Consider the following 17140-nt stretch of genomic DNA (forward strand, 5'->3'; position numbering starts at 1 on the left):
GCTGGCTCGATAACCTGTCAAGTCCGTCTTTGGTTTTTAAATTCTGCCAATGTCCATTACCCTGCAGAAGGCTAGAAGGCTGTTCCCAGTTGCACAGATCCATCTTCATGCCTCCGCCTCGTCAGGAAGGACGCATTCAAGATGGTTACTCTTTCTCCGATCCTTCAGGCCCTCCAACTTCAGGATTGGTTGGTGTCATTGGACCTTCAGGATACTTATTTTCATGTGCCGATCCATCTCGAGCACAGGAAATACCCGAGGTTCGCCATTGGCGGCTCGCACTTGAGTCCTGCCATCAATCAGTTTGAGTCCTGCCATTTGGGTTGACCTCTGCCCCGAGGGTCTTCACCAAACTGATGGTGGTAGTGGCAGCACATCCCAGCAGAGGGGGTATTCACATCTACCCCTTCCTGCACGATTGGCTGGTCAGGGCGCGTTCTCCCGAGCAAGCCTTGGATCATCTCTCGCTTCACAGACTGGGCTTCTCCCTCAATTTCAAGAAGTCTCATATGACACCTTCCCAACAGCTCCAGTACGTCGAGGCTGTCTTAGACACGTCTTTGGGGAAGTGCTCGCCACCCAAGGTGAGGGCTCACAACATTCTCCAGATGGTAACCAAATTTAAGGGACAACCTTTTTGGCAACCACGGCTGGAGGTGACCATAGTGACAGACGCTTCCCTGACAGTGTGGGGTGCTCATGCCAATGAACTGACCATCAGCGGTCGTTGGTCTCCATCGGAGTCCAAACTACACATCAATCTTTTGGAGCTGAGAGCAATTGGGCTAGCACTGAAGGCTTTCCTGATGTCTGTAGGGGAAGAATGTCCTGATAATGACAGACAACACGGTGGCCAAGCATTACCTCAACAACAGAGGAGGTGCAGGGTCACGACCACTGTGTAGAGAGGCAATGCAGCTCTGGTTCGAGGGGATTGGGTCCTCCGACGTATTCCTTATCTTTGACAGTAATCACCACAGCTGTGGTGCTTAGGAAAATTTTCTGCGTCCTACGTCGATGACGTCAATGCGCTGTCCCCGAGGACCTCCTCCGACGGCCGACGTCACCCGATGTGATAAGTAGGATGCACGACGTCTGTAGCCTCAGTTCCGTTTTTTCCGCGAACGTGTTCGCTTAGTGAATCTCAGTACGCCTCGACTCTTTGGAGTTTCTGTTGTATTCTTCTCGGTTCTTTGAACCTGTTCGGTTTTTGTGAAAAGCCTGTTCGTGACGATGTCTACCTCATCTTCAACCCCGCGTTGGGCTTTAAGAAATGCGGGGACTGTGGGTCCAAGATGTCGGTAACGGACTCGCACGACGCCTGCCTCTGGTGCCTCGGGGAGGCCCACGACACGGACGACTGTGTCGACTGTCAGTCGCTCACGGCCAAGGCTTTGCGGGAGCGCAAGAAGAAGTCGGTAGGTAGGGTGTCTAAGCCCCGGAAGTCCAGGTCTGCGGGGCTTTCGACGGATGATTCGAGAGGCGACTCTCTGCGTCATCGTCGGAGGTCCAGTGGGTCTCCTTCCAGGAGTCAGTCTCGCCACTCCTCTGCCTCTTCGAGGCATTCCCGGAAGCGCTGGCATCGGTCGCCTGCCCCGTCCTCTTCCGAGGACTCCGCCCGTCGGCGGGTCGCTTATCCCACGACTCGTTTGGCGCCCTGGATGCCTTTCGAGGCGGTGGTGTCGGAGGGGCCCTGTGGCACGGTGATAGCCCCTAGAAAGGCTCTGGCTAAGGTCAGGCATAGTTTTGGTCCCCAAGTGTCTTCCTCTCACCGCCTGGAGTACATTTCAGAGGGTGATGAGGGCTCTGATGAGGGCTTGGTTCCGGTGCCAGATGAGCTTCTCTCGGGCCATAGCCAATTTGATGACCTGAGGCAGTCACTGCATGATGACAGTGGACTGGACACCTCTTCGGAGGTGGAGTTTTGTAGGCCTGAGCCTGGCACTCATGCCGATTCTTCGTACCGGCGCCTTATGTCTCGGGTCACCGAGTACTTGGGATGGTCGGCTCCCCCAGGGGAGTTTGTTCAGGATGATCTCACGGACATCCTCGATCTTGGTCCCCCCACTGACCCGGTACTGCCGTTTCATATGGCTCTGCAGAGAAGGGTGGCGGTGGCTTGGACTGCTCCGGAGAGTCTCCCGGCAGTGGGCAAGTCTTTGTCGCGAAAATACCGTCCAACCAGTAGCAACCCCTGCTACTTGTCCAGGCACCCCACTCCGGAGAGTTTGGTGGTGCAGGCGGCTACGGCAAAGCAGGTGTCGTATCCTACCATCCCTCCGGATAGGGACGACAAACATTTTGATGGCTGGGCGAAGAAAGGGTTTTGTTCAGGGGGTATGGCGCTTCAGGCGGCCCACTCCGTATGTGCCTTTCACACACACTCTGTGGAACTGTGTTTTATTAGCGGCTGAACATATTCCCGAAGGGGACGAACGGGATGGTTTCCTTGCTATGGTTCAGGATGGCAAGGATGCCATGTGTGAGGCCGTTCAGTCGGGTTTGGGCATGGCAGATTGTGTCAGCCGGTCCATGGCGGCGAGCACCGTAATTCGCAGGTTTGCGTGGTTGAGGAAGTCTGGGTTCGCTCCTGATGTGCAGTCCCGGCTCCTCAACATGCCCTTTGACGGTGAACATCTTTTTGGCAGCAAGGCTGACGACAGCCTTGAGAGGTTGCAGACCTCCAAAGCTACAGCGAAGTCGTTGGGCGCTGCAATTCTACAACCTCTGCCTTTTTGACCTAGGGGACAACAATGGAGGGGAGGTTCCTTTCGCTATTACTCGTCCTTCAGTAAAGCGAGAGGAGCTGTCAGTCAAAGAGGCCACCATAAGAGTGCCAGAGGTGGAAAACAGGGTACTCGAGGTGCCAAGGCCGCTTGGGCAGTTGCCTCTTTGCCCTCAGGCAACGCCGCAGATACTACTACTCAGTCATGAGGCCAGGTCCCATGGTTCGCCGGTTGGGGGAAGGCTGGCGCAGCATCTTGTAGAGTGGCGTGCCATTACTTCAGATGTGTGGGTTCTGGAGATCATAACCCACGGCTACTGTCTTCCCTTTCGGCAGAGGCCTCACGACAATCCACCTGGGAACCTCTCTTTGAAGAGTCCGGACCTGCTCCTTGCGCAGGAAATTCAAGCCCTGCTGGAGAAAGGCGCCATAGAACTGGTGCCTGTAGCGGAGAGGAACAAGGGATGGTATTCCCCTTATTTTTTGATTTCGAAGAAAGACGGGGGATTGAGACCCATCATGGACTTGCGCGGTTTGAACAAATTCCTCAGGAAGGACAAGTTCAAGATGTTTACTCTCTCTCAAGTCCTCCAGGCCCTTCAACTTCAGGACTGGTTGGTGTCTCTCGACCTCAAGGACGCTTACTTCCATGTGCCGATCCATCCCAAGCACAAGAAGTACCTGAGGTTCGCGGTTGGCGATTCGCACTTTCAGTTTCGGGTCCTGCCGTTCGGATTGTCCTCCGCCCCGAGGGTTTTCACCAAGCTCATGGTCGTGGTGGCAGTGCATCTCAGGCAAGGGGGGATTCACGTCTAGCCCTACCTGGACGATTGGTTGATCAGGGGGAGCTCTCCTGAGTAAGTCCTGGATCATCTGTCTGTCACCTGCCACTCCCTTCACAAGCTGAGCTTCTCCCTCCATTTAAAGAAGTCCCATTTGACGCCAACACAGCGGCTCCAGTACATCGGAGCAGTGCTCGACACATCCCTGGGGCTGTTTTTTCCTCCCCAGGTGAGGGCTCTTCACATTCAGCACAAATTTCAACTTGCCCAGACTCTCCCGGCGTTTGAGTTCTTGAGGTTGCTCGGTCTCATGGCATCCTGCATTCTTCTGGTGCCAGAGGCTCGTCTGCGGATGAGATCTTTGCAGTGGGCACTCAAGATGCAGTGGTCGCACTCTTCCGGCAGGATGTCGGACCCTGTTCAGGTGCCACCCTCGATCGCCCAGGACCGTCTGTGGTGGGCCGTCGAAGGCAATCTGATGAAGGGGGCCCCATTTTGGCTGCCCTGGCCGGAGGTGACGATCGTGACGGACGCATCTCTCACGGGATGGGGAGCTCATGCCAACGAATTGAGTCAGCGGTCGTTGGTCTCCGTCGGAGTCCAGACTCCATATCAATCTGTTGGAGCTGAGGGCCGTCGGGCTAGCCCTGAAGGCTTTTCTGCCGACTATGCGAGGAAAGAGTGTCCTGATTCTAACTGACAACACGGTGACCATGCACTACCTCAACAAAAAGGGGGAGTGGGCGTAGGGTCACTTCCTCTGTGCAGGGAGGCGATGCAGCTCGAGTTCTGGGCCATCCAACAGGAAGTTTCGTTCTCGGCTGTTCATCTGGCCGGGGACGACAACGAGACGGCGGACGCTCTGAGCAGGCAGAGCACGATCTCTCACAAGTGGGAGCTGGCTCAGGAGATTCTCCTGGAGATCTTTGCCCTTTGGGGACCCCTTAAGTGGATCTGTTCGCCTCCAGTGTCAACCGGAAGTGCGAAAGGTTCTGCTCGTGGGAATTTCCTCCAAAAGGAGCCTTAGGAGACGCATTCGTGGTGGAGTGGTCATTCCCACTGCTGTACGCGTTTCCTCCAGTCCCCGTCATCCTGCAAGTACTGCGGAGGTTCGGTTCCCGGATGATCCTCATTGCTCCGGCTTGGGCCCGGAGGATGTGGTACCCGGATCTTCTCAACTTGTTCATCTGCCCTCCACGTCGTCTTCCCTACCGAGACGATCTGTTCTCACGGGAGAGGGAGGGGGGGGGGATCAGGTTCTCCATCCAGAGGTCAGATCCCTCAACCTTCACGCTTGGTTTCTGAAAGGTTGAGGTATAAGGATTGGGACCTCCCTGAAGACGTGTTGGAGGTGTTGCTCTCGGCCAGACGGCCGGCAACAAAGTCTCTGTACCGTTGCTGTTGGCGTAAATTCTGCGACTTGTGCAGAGTTAAGAATGTGGATCCTTTTGAGTGTGACATTCCCATGGTTCTGTCTTTTTTGCTTTCCTTGGCCCACAGGGGCTTGCAAGTGGGTACCATTAAAGGTTACCTGGTGGCGCTGTCCATATTTAAGCGCTCGTCTGAAGAATGTTCCTATTTTAAGATTCCTTTAATTTCAAAGTTTTTGATAGGGCTCACTAATGTGTTCCCTCCGCCACCTTTTCTGGTGCCCGGTTGGGATTTGAACCTTGTTCTAAAGTTTCTTATGGGGGCTCCGTTTGAACCTTTGCATTCTTGCCCTTTGAGACTGTTAACTCTTAAAACTGTGTTTTTGGTTGAGGTTACTTCCGCTCGCTGAGTGAGTTACAGGCACTTTCATTTAAGCCACCCTTCACTGTGTTTCATAAGGACAGGGTTGTCCTTCGAGTTCGTGCTTCCTTTCTTCCGAAGTTGGTTTCGGAATTTCATTTGTGCCAGAAGGTTGTTCTTCCGGCATTCTATCCGCCTCTGCATCCTGGTAAGCAAGAGGAGAGGCTCCATAGGCTTGATCCTAGGAGAGCGTTGAGCTTTTATATTTCACGCATGTCCCGGGTCAGAGTGGACGATCAACTCTTCATTGGTTACGGCGTTTGGGACAAGCTGTGACGAAACAGACTTTGTGTCGTTGGATTATTTTGGCTATCTCCGAGTTTTACCGCTTGGCGGGTAAGGACCCACCGGCTGGCTTGCGGGCCCATTCTACCAGGGGTATGGCTGCATCTACTGCCCTACAGAGGGGTGTTCCTATTCGTAACATCTGTGATGCAGCCACCTGGGCTTCTGTACATACTTTTGTACGTCACTATTCCCTCAATTCCATCCGAGGACAGGATCTGGCCTTTGGCAAGGCAGTCCTTTATTCCGCAATTTGATTGGGCATGCTGAATTTGTGTTCTAAATTCTTTTCCCACCTCCTTGCTTTGGTACTGCTTTGGGAGTCTGTCAAAGATATGGAATATGTCGGATGACCCAATCCCCTCGAAGAACAAGTTACTCTCTTACCTGGTAACGTTCTTTCGATGGGATGGTCCGATGACGTATTCCATATCGCTCCCTCCCTACCTTCCCCGCTGCAGAATTTCTTATGCAATTGCAGCTTACATTTCCGCAAGGCCTTGTGTGTCTGACTGGCAGAAGACTGGTGTCACACGTTCTGAGGGAAAAAACTACAACTGAGGCTACGGGCGTCGTGCGTCCTACATATCACATCGGGTGATGTCGGCCGTCGGAGGAGGTCCTCGGGGACGGCGCATCGACGTCATCGATGTAGGATGCAGACGCCGAACATTTTCCGAAGCAGCACAGCTGTGGTGATTACTGTCAAAGATATGGAATACGTCGTCGGACCATCCCATCGAAAGAACGTTACCAGGTAAGAGTAACTTGTTCTTCTAGGCAATTCAAGAAGGAATCTCCCTGGCGGTGGTTCATCTGGCCGGAGAGGAGAACATGGCGGCGGACGTTCTTAGCAGGCAGAGCGCAGTCTCCCACGAGTGGGAAATAGCTTAGGAAGTCCTTCAAGAGGTCTTTGCCCCTTTGGTGAACCCTGCAAGCGGATCTGTTCGTGACCAGTGCTAACCGGAAGTGTGAACAGTACTGCTCAGGGGAATTTCCTCCAAGAGGAGCTCTAGGAGATGCGTTCGTGGTGGATTGGGAATTTCCGCTACTGTACGGGTTTCCTCCAGTCCCCGTCATTCCTCAAGTTCTCAGGAGGTTAAGACGATTCGAGACTCGCATGATCATGGTGGCTCCGGATTGGGCCAGGAGATTGTGGCACCCGGACCTTCTGGACATGTCCATCTGTCCTGTGATGCGTCTTCACCAAAGAGGATCTTCTCTCACGAGAGGAGGGTCGTGTCCTCCATCCATAGGACAAGACTCTCAACCTTCATGCATGGTTTCTGAAAGGTTGAGATACAAAGATTGGGACATCCAGGACGACGTAATGGAGGTGTTGCTTTCGGCAAGGCGGCCGGCAACAAAGTCTCTTTGCCGTTAAGTTCTGTGACTGGTGCAGGAAAAAGAATGTTAATCCTTTTTCTTGTTCAACTCTGAATGTTCTATCCTTTTTGCTGTCTTTAGCCCACAAGGTTCTTTAGGTGGGAACCATTAAAGGTTACCTAGCAGCGCTATGAATCTTTGAAGCGCTCATCCGAGGAATGCTCTTATATTAAGATTCTGTTGGTTACTTAATTTCTAAAAGGGCTTACAAATGTGTTCCCGCCTTCCCTGTTTCAGGTTCCAGTTTGGGATCTTAAGTTTCTGATGGGTGCTCCGTTTGAACCATTGCACTCATGTCCATTGATTTTGTTGACCTTTTAAGACTATTCTATTGGTTGCTCTTACTTCTGCACGTACAGTGAGCGAGTTGCAGGCAATTTCTTCCAAATTACCCTTTAATGCTTTCCACAAGGACAGGGTTGTGCTGTGAGCCAGACCCTCCTTTCTGCCTAAGGTAGTTTCAGACTTTCATTTGAGTCAGAAAATTGTGCTACCTGCCTTCTATCCTCCTCCGCATCCTAGTAAGGAAGAGGAGAGGCTTCATAGGTTGGAACCTAGGAGAGCTTTGAACTTTTATATTTCCAGAATGTCCAAGGTGAGAGTGGATGACGAGCTCTGTGGGGTATATCGGGCACAGGCTAGGCCAGGCTGTGTCTAAACAGACGTTGCCTAGGTGGATCATCCTCACTATTGCTGAATGCTATATTTGGCGGGCATGGTCCCTCCTGAGGGCTTGCATGCTCATTCAGCCAGATGCATGGCTATGTCGACAGCCCTGAAAAGGGGTGTCCCGATTAAGAACATATGTGATGCTGCAACGTGGTCTTCCATACACACGTTTACTAAGCATTATTCCCTGGATACTTCCCATGCTTAGGATGTGGCGTTTGGTAAGGCAGTGCTGTACTCCGCCCTTTAATGTCATCTTTACAAAATTCTTCACTCTCCTCCAATCATGGAAACTGCTTTGGGAGTCTGGCAAAGATGAGAAATACTTTGGAGGACACAATCCATTTGAAGAACAAGTTACCTCCCCCTGGTAACGTTCTTTCGACTGGATGTTCCTCCAACGTATTCCTCATCGCCCTCCCAACCTACCCCTCTGTAGAATTTCACATGCTAATACAGATTTCGTTCCATCAAGGCTGAGTACGGTCAGGCCTGATTTGTGGCCACTTCTGCTAAACGATGGGGGGGGCTTGAGGGGGGAGAGAAACCAGAACTGAGGCAACAGGCGCCGTGCGTGCTACTTATAAGATGTCACCCTCGACGGAGGCCTTTGAGGGACATCGACCCAACACAGGACACCCTCTGCCGAAAAATGTACAAAGCAGCAGAGCTGTGGACACCATGTCAAAGATGAGGAATACGTTGGAGGAACATCCAGTCGAAAGTACGTTACCAGGGGTAAGTAACTTGTTCATCTTGGATGTATTAATATAACATATCGTTTTATGCTCAATAAGAGGTTGTGTGGTGGTGTAACCAGTTTGGTGACTGTGTGATTGGACATAGGAGGTGTGAGTATAGGGCCTGTACCCAAGGTCATCGTCCTGGTCCTCAGGAGGGGAGTTCCTGCCCTGAGGTCCTTCCACATTATACCACTCCTATGGGGTCTATTGAGTAGCAGCCTTCCCTCCCTAGCCTCATTAGAAGGGGCTCCCCCCTGAGGAGAAGTGACAACACCTAAACATTAGTAACACTGTCTTGGAATGCCAGAATGCCTCACCAGAAAACTGCAATGGATGCAGAATGCGGCAGCAAGACTACTCGGACTCAATAAGAGAGACCACATCACACCAGCCCTAAGATCCCTTTATGGGCTACCAGCCACATAAAAGTTTTACTTCAAAACAATCATTCACAGTGCAATTTGTGCCAGAAGAGCAGAATTCCTGCAAGAAATAAATCTCCATATGTAGTCCTTAATGAGCCCAGAGATCCAGCGATGACCTACGTTTTGAACCAAAAAAATATTTGAAAAATGAAATATTCGTGGGTGGGGTGAGTGTGGGGTCAGCCTTCTCATACATCTGAACAAAGCTCTGAAATTCACACACAAGAGGAACATCTGACCTTCAGGAAATCCATGAAAACCTGGTCCAAGGTCAACCAGGCTGGGCAGGCCACCGCAAAAGAACTGAACAATTACAGGGCACCACACAAGGAATTGGTCTAAACATCAAACACTACGCAACATAGACATAAGGATCCCTCCCTCCTGCTAAAACTCTCCACCCTCCTCCAAACATACCGCACACCTACCAAATGCAACATCCACACATGACTACCACTGCATCAACTCTAAAATCATGCAGCAAAACACACACAACCTCCAAGAATGCACTCAATCACAACACGCTCAATTCCAACCAAATGCCACAGACAAAGAAAACCAAAGATGAATCAACCACGCGGAGGTACCCCCACTTATTGTAAGCAAAAATGCCACAGCGTATTGGTTCCTTTCTAGCCTTCTGTATTGGCTCCAATCAGGACTGCTGTGATAAATGTCCTGTAACCCGTGAGGCCATGTCTAGAGTGCTCTTTTTTTTCAGGAAGTAGGAAAGGAATAGGAAATCGGAGAAGCCCTTGCGAGAATGAAGATGGTGGAGCCCATAAGTGATCTGTACCTCTGTGCCAGGCTACTCTTAACTCTTCCCATTCATCTGTCTTCCTACTTCAAAAGTACTCGAGCAGTCGGCACCCTGGCGCGGCATGTCTTCAAAAGCCTGTTTCCAGCCCATCCTCGGAGGGATTTCCTGTGCTGGGAAGGAGGTGACGCCCATTCCTGGGAGCATCAAAGGGGATGCTTCCCGGCCTCCATTCAGGTGGTGCCTGGTTGGGGATCAGTCTGGATAAACTGATCCATACAGCCCTGCTGTTGACGAACCACTGGTCATCAAGTTGACAATTATACATCAAATTGCTTGTGGCTGTATAACTGTATAATCTTAGGAGCCACCATGTCAAGCCAGCTGCAGTGTACGTTTAGAGCTTACTCTTCCATCAGGCTCTTAAGACACAGGATTATGACTTTTGGACAGAGGTGCATTTGGTTACAAAGGCAATCCCATCGCTTGCTTGGAACTTTGCAGTGGCAGCAGAGCAGGTTCAAAGGTCATGTGAATTCCTCAGTATGGCCAGCTGGAGCTCACAGCAGTTGCAGAGTCATGTGGGGTCCGCTAATTAACGTCCAAATGTGTATTCTGTGGCTCATGCTCCTTGCTTGGGGTGGGGATGGGGGGCACTCATGCAGACAAGAGAGGACTTGCTTTCTCTTCACTTCCGTCTAAAATAGCCTTATTATGACCTTCTCTAACTCCCATTGCCCTAATTTGGATTTTCTTCTTTGTCCACTGTCAAACGGGTTTCTTCAGTTAAATCGCTGTTGTATACTAGAGTCTAATATGTTTTTTTCTAGATGCATTAGGGAAGTAAAACCCTTTATCTTACCCTTTTTCCTTAGGTTAGCCGTTCAGGTGCTGGGCGTATCCAAACAGGATAGTGTAAATGCCATCCTTGTGACTGTCACTTCTCCGGTTCCTCTCAAGACAGTTCTGTACTCTGTGTCTCCCCTAATTTCTGGCAACTATACATTTGTTCCTATCAGCCTAACTTCGATTTTTTTAAAAAAAGAATTTACTAGAGTTTCCTAACAAGCTTTGTAATTTTTCAAGATGTGTTCTATGAGCTCCCAGACACCTGTCATGTGGCAGCCTGTGTATTTGACTAGGATACCACATTTTCCTTGGTGAAGGGGATGAGAGAGGAGGGTTTAGTATTTCTGGTTCAAAGGATGATCTTTACTTACAATGTCATGATACTTTCCATTGCCAATTTTTGCCATTCCAGACACGCTCAAACAAATCTCTGCAGCTGCACCTATAACTTGCCACCTCCTTCCTACCTGTTGACGTTTGCAGCTATATACTGTATATCTTTTTTGGCTCTCGGAACATATCTTATTATCTTTTCTTATGAATATTTGCACTGCCTCCTTTCTGGTTCTTGTCCTTTCTTTCTGCTGGATAAGCATTTGCTAGACAGAGCCATAAAATGCAATTCGAAGGGATTGTGTCCTCCGACGTATTCCTTATCTTTGATAATACGTTTCCAGCTTGCTGGCCTCGGAAATTTTTTCTGTAGAGGGCGCTGCGCGTCGACGTCCGCCGAGTCGATGTCCCTCGACGGCCACCGCATCGGCGCTGATGTCACTGTGCCCATAAATAGGCACGCGCTGCGTCCGTTGCTCAGTTCTGTTTTTCCGCGCTTCGTGGGGCCTCGGAACGTCGTTGCTCAGTTCAGTCAGGATAACCCTATATCTACTCGAATAAATACCTACTCGTTCTCGATGGCATCTTCATCGGAACCGATGACCCCGCGATCCGGCTTCAAGAAATGTCGAGACTGCAGTAAAAGAATGTTGATAACGGATCCACACAGGATCTGCTTGTGGTGCTTGGGATCCGAGCACCATTGTTCAGAGTGTGAGGACTGAATGTCCATGACGGCGAAAGCCTTGAAGGAGCGCAAGGGGAAGCTCGAGAGAGGCAAGTCAGTCAAAACCTCCTCGAAGGTTTCTTCGGCTGAGTCGAGGCATTTGTCTCCTCGCAGTCGAAAAACATTCCCATTCTAGATCTCGAAGCAGCTTCCACCATTCGTCGAGATCAAGACACTCAAAAAAGAGACGTCGAAGATCCCCTTCCTCGTCCTCTTCTGTTTCCCCTGAAAGGGTCTCCTGTCCCACAAAACACAGCTCTCAGGCTGAGTGGGAGGAATTCAGAAAGAAAATGTTAAGCATCTTCGAGAAAGCGGCCTCGACCCCCTCGAAGACAGCTGAGGGTGATACCCCGAGTGAAAAACCCAAAAAATCAAAATGCCGCGAGTCGCAGCACCCAGCGAAACATTCCACCCGAGAGTGCCACGAGCCATCAGGTAAGAAGGCACCATTTTCGCCGTCGTCGAAGATTCCTTCGACGCATGGATCGGCGCCATCAACGCCGTTGTCGAAGGGTTCCTCGACGCATCGGTCGATCGACTCAACGCCATCAGCGACGCCGATGAAAGAGGAGACCAAGGCTACTCCACAGCCAACAGTGATTCCAAGGGCCTCCGGCACGACGCCGAGACCGTCGTCTATGTCCTTGAGTAGGATCCCGATCCTCTCGAGTTCTTCAAGACCTCTTCCAGTTTTCTCGACGCCGTTCTCGGCGCCTTCGAAGCCTGTCACATCGGCGTCGACGACATCGACGTTTTCTCGCCCAATAATGACGAGTTTGGCTCCTTCTGCCTTAGAGATGGGTTTTACACCATTTCAGAGGTCAGAGTACACTGGACTATCTTCAATTTTTGAAGAGGGGGAAGATTCTGACCAGGAAACATTTGGGTTATAGAGGACCACACTGCCTATTTCAGAGGATTTCACCTCTGAGGAAAGAAGTTTGAAGGACCTACAGGACCTACAGGAGTCACTACATGAGGCAAGTGGGCTGGACACTTCCCCAGAAGTGGAATTTAAGCCAGACCCAGGGGATCATGCCGAAACACCCTATAGAACCCTTATGGCAAGAATTATTGAATTTATGGGTTGGTCTGCACCTTCGCCTGTTTCAACAGGATGACCTAACAGACATATTAGACAAAGGTCCACAGGAGGACCCTGTGGTCCCCTTCCATGCAGCCTTACAAAGGAAAATTACATCTAATTGGGAAACTCCTGAAGTTATCCCTGCGGTCAATAAAAGATTGTCAGCCAAGTATAGGGTAGCGGCTGCTGACCCTGCATACTTATCAAAACACCCGACTCCAGAGAGCCTTGTGGTTCAAGCGGCAACTTCATCTAGCAGTAGGACCGCTTACCCTACTGTCCCACAGGATAGAGATGACAAGAGGTATGATTCTATGGCGAAGAAAGTCTTCTCTGCTTGTAGTATGGCATTGAAGTCCATCAACGCCACCTGTATGCTCGCCAGGTTCAGTCACACACTGTGGGAGTGTGCTTCATCAGCGGCTGACTGCATACCCGAAGGAGAGGAAAAGGAAGCCTTCCTTAACATTGACAGTATCAGCAGGGCCATGGCATCAAGTACAACAATCCGCAGGCATGCGTTGTTGCGAAAGTCTGGCTTTGCTCCAGATGTACAGGCCAGACTTTTGAATATGCCCTTTGACGGCTCTTCACTATTCGGAAAAAAGGCTGATGACAGTCTGGAAAAGTTGCAGACTTCTAAAGCAGCACCAAAATCTTTAGGAGCTGCTATCCGCCAAACTCCTTTTCGCCCCTCAGGAACCTCTGGGAGAGGAAAGTCCTTTTGCTATTATTCCGCATTCGGGAAAGGCAGAGGACAGCCGGCTCAAAGAGGCCAAAGGAGATCCACCCGAGGTGGACGGGTCAAAGGTACTAAGGCCGCAGCAGCAGCAGGTGCCTCTTTACCCTCGGCATCTGCATCAGCCGCCCCCAAACCACTCTGAGGCCTTTCCACACAATACACCTGTAGGGGGCAGGTTAACTCACCATCTGACGGAATGGCAGGCTATAACGTCAGATGCTTGGGCATTGGAGACAGTTGCTCAGGGTTACTGCCGCCCCTTTCTACACATGGGGAACAGCTCTCTAAAAGTTCCAGATCCGCTCCTCTTGCAGGAAATTATAGACCTGCTAGAGAAAGGTGCCATAGAACCGGAACCTGTAGCGGACAGGAACAAGGGCTGGTACTCCCCCTACTTTCTCATACCAAAGAAGGACGGAGGACTGAGATCCATCCTGGACTTACGAGAATTGAACAAGTTCCTCAGGAAGGACAAGTTCAAGATGGTAACACTCTCTCGGATCCTTCAGGCCCTCCAGCTCCAGGACTGGCTGGTATCTCTGGACCTTCAGGATGCTTATTTCCATGTGCCAATCCATCTCAAACACAGGAAATACCTGAGGTTCGCAATTGGCGACTCTCATTATCAATTTCGAGTTCTGCCATTTGGGCTGACCTCCGCCCCGAGGGTCTTCACCAAGCTGATGTCAGTATTGGCGGCGAGTCTAAGGAGGGAAGGGATCCATGTCTACCCCTACCTGGACGGTTGGTTGATCAGGGCTGTATCTTCGAAACAAGCCCAGGCCCAGCTAGATTATGTCTGCCACTTCCTTCACAAACTGGGCTTCTCCCTCAATTTAAAGAAGTCACAGATGCTACCATCACAGAGACTCTAGTTCATTGGAGCGGTCCTGGACACTTCCCTGGGAAAAGCCTCGCCACCAGAGGTGAGGGCTCAAGATATTCTACAGATGGTCACCAAGTTTCAAAATGCCCAACGTCTCCCAGCCTTCGACTTTTTGAGGTTGCTAGGCCTCATGGCATCCTGCATCTTCCTTGTGCCAGAGGCTCGCCTGAGAATGAGATCTCTTCCGTGGGCACTGAGAAGTCAGTGGTCGCAATTCTCAGGGAGAATGACAGATCTCCTCCGGATTCCGGACAAGGCAGCCCGCGACCTTCAATGGTGGGCCTATCCAGAGAACATCTTGAAAGGAGAACAGTTTTGGCAACCATGGCCGGAGATAACAGTAGTCACAGACGCCTCACTCACGGGGTGGGGAGCCCATGCCAACGACTTGACCATCAGCGGTCGTTGGTCTCCATCGGAGTCCAGACTACACATCAACCTATTGGAGCTGAGAGCGATCAGACAATCGCTGAAAGCTTTCCTGCCACCAGTACAGGGGAGAAATGTCCTGATAATGACGAACAACATGGTGGCCATGCACTACCTCAACAATAGAGGCGTAGGATCACTGCCACTGTGCAGAGAGGCGATGCAGCTCTGGTTTTGGGCAATCCAAGAAGGAATCTCTCTATCGGCAGCCCACCTAGCCGGAGAGAAGAACTTGACAGCGGACGCTCTGAGCAGGCAGAGCACAGTCTCCCACGGAACCCCTCGGGTGGATCTGTTCGCCACAAGCACCAACAGAAAGTGCGATCTGTTCTGTTCAAGGGAATTTTCCCTAAGAGGAGCTCTAGGAGACGCGTTCGTAGTGGACTGGGAGTTTCCACTCCTTTACGCGTTCCCACCAGTCCCCGTTATTCCTAAAAGGATCAGGAGGTTGAGAAAATTCCGGAAAACCATGATCCTAATTGCCCCGGATTAGGCCAGGAGAACGTGCTACCCGGACCTTCTAGATATGTCCATCTGTCCTCCAATCCGTCTTCCACTCAAAGAGAATCTTCTCTCGCAGAAGGGAGGTCCGGTTCTCCATCCAGACACCAGAACCCTCAACCTTCACGCTTGGCTTCTGAAAGGGTGAGGTACAAGGATTTGGATCTCCCTGATGATGTCATGGAGGTGTTGCTTTCGGCCAGAAGGCCAGCAACAAAGTCTTTATACCGCTGCCGTTGGAACAAATTTTGCAGCTGGTGTAGGGAAGAGAATATCGACCCTTTTTCATGTGGTACACCAACTGTGTTATCGTTTCTACTCTACTTGGCAAACTCAGGCCTTCAAGTTGGCACTGTAAAAGGCTATCTCGCAGCGCTTTCTATCTTCAAGCGCACTGCGGAGGAAACATCGTATTTCAAACTTCCTCTAGTGATACAATTTCTCAAGGGATTAACTAATGTTTATCCTCCAAAACCATTTCAGGTTCCCTTATGGGACTTAAATTTAGTCTTAAACTTCCTAATGGGCACTCCATTCGAACCACTTCACTCTTGTTCGCTGAGATTTCTCACGTTTAAAACGGTCCTATTGGTAGCACTAACATCTGCTAGGAGGGTGAGCGAGCTACAAGCTCTCTCCTGTAAACCCCCACATACAATTTTCCACAAGGACAAAGTTGTCCTACAGGTGAAGCCTAATTTCCTCCCAAAGGTGGTTTCTGATTTTCATATTACTCAGAAAATTACCTTACAATCGTTCTACCCTCCTCCCCATCCGGGGAAAGAGGAAGAAAGGCTACATAGGCTGGACCGAAGGCGAGCTCTCAGCTTTTACATCAGCAGAATGGCTAGGATCAGGCAAGCAGACCAACTGTTTGTAGGATACTCAGGTCACAAGTTGGGACTACCCATAACAAAACAAACCATCTCCAGGTGGATTATTTTGGCCATTCTGGAATGTTACAAACTGGCAGGGAAAGAGCCACCCCAACATCTCAGGGCTCATTCAACCAGGGGTATCGCAGCCTCTTTGGCTCTCCAAAGAGGGGTACCGGTCCGAGACATATGTGCGGCTGCCACATGGTCGTCTGCACATACATTCACAACATTTTACAATCTGGATTCCTCCACTAGTCAAGAGACCAGATTTGGCAAGGCCGTATTACATTCAGTCCATCCCTAAAGGGATACATAACCTTCTCACTCCCACCTCCAATTACATGCCACTGCTATGGGAGTCTATCAAAGATAAGGAATACGTCGGAGGACACAATCCCTTCGAAGAACAAGTTACTTCTTACCTTGTAACGTTCTTTCGACGGGATGTTCCTCCGACGTATTCCTTATCGCCCTTCCCATCCATCCCCGCAGTGATACTTCCCTTGTGGTTGCAGCTTACGCTCCTTCAAGGTCAATAACTAATTCTTCAGGCATGACTTTTCTTATGCTACAAAACGGAACTGAGCAACGGACGCAGCGCGTGGCTATTTATGGGCACGGTAACGTCGGCGCCGATGCGGTGGCCGTCGAGGGACATAGACGTGCATCGCCCTCTACAGAAAAAATGTACAAGGCCAGCAAGCTGGAAACGTATTATCAAAGATAAGGAATACGTTGGAGGAACATCCCGTCGAAAGAACGTTACAAGGTAAGAAGTAACTTATGCTTTGCTAGCTATTGCTTTTTTATGGCTCTGTAGTACCTAGAGGAGTGTCTAGAAAACACGTTATGTTTGCGGAAAAGCCAAAACAGTTGGATCCGTGCATCCTTGCTTGCATTTTATATGCTATCTCTGCTGCCCTTCAAGTTTGGATGTATTGAAATCAATATTTTAATTTAGTATAAAATTGCGACTGAAGAGCATTGTTTCAGCTGTGTGTGAGAATGACACCATTCATGAAGCACAGACTGTGAACCAAATTGCCACTGTACCATCATAACATACACCAGGCCTATAAACATCCAAATGGCCAGTGATAATAGTTGTGCGAATGAAAAAAGGTGTACTGTGTGAATGTGGACAA

General features: G+C 50.4%; 1 protein-coding gene across 3 annotated transcripts in view; it reads left to right on the forward strand.

Annotated features, from left to right (window-relative positions):
* The window catches only part of ABL2 (ABL proto-oncogene 2, non-receptor tyrosine kinase), a 537261-nt gene that overhangs the window by 148223 nt on the left and 371898 nt on the right, over positions 1 to 17140 (forward strand). The gene's annotated exons all lie outside the window — the stretch shown is intronic.

Source organism: Ambystoma mexicanum, chromosome 1q (assembly GCF_040938575.1).
Source record: "Ambystoma mexicanum isolate Mex_15411 chromosome 1q, UKY_AmexF1_1, whole genome shotgun sequence".
Classification (NCBI taxonomy): Eukaryota; Metazoa; Chordata; class Amphibia; order Caudata; family Ambystomatidae; genus Ambystoma; species Ambystoma mexicanum.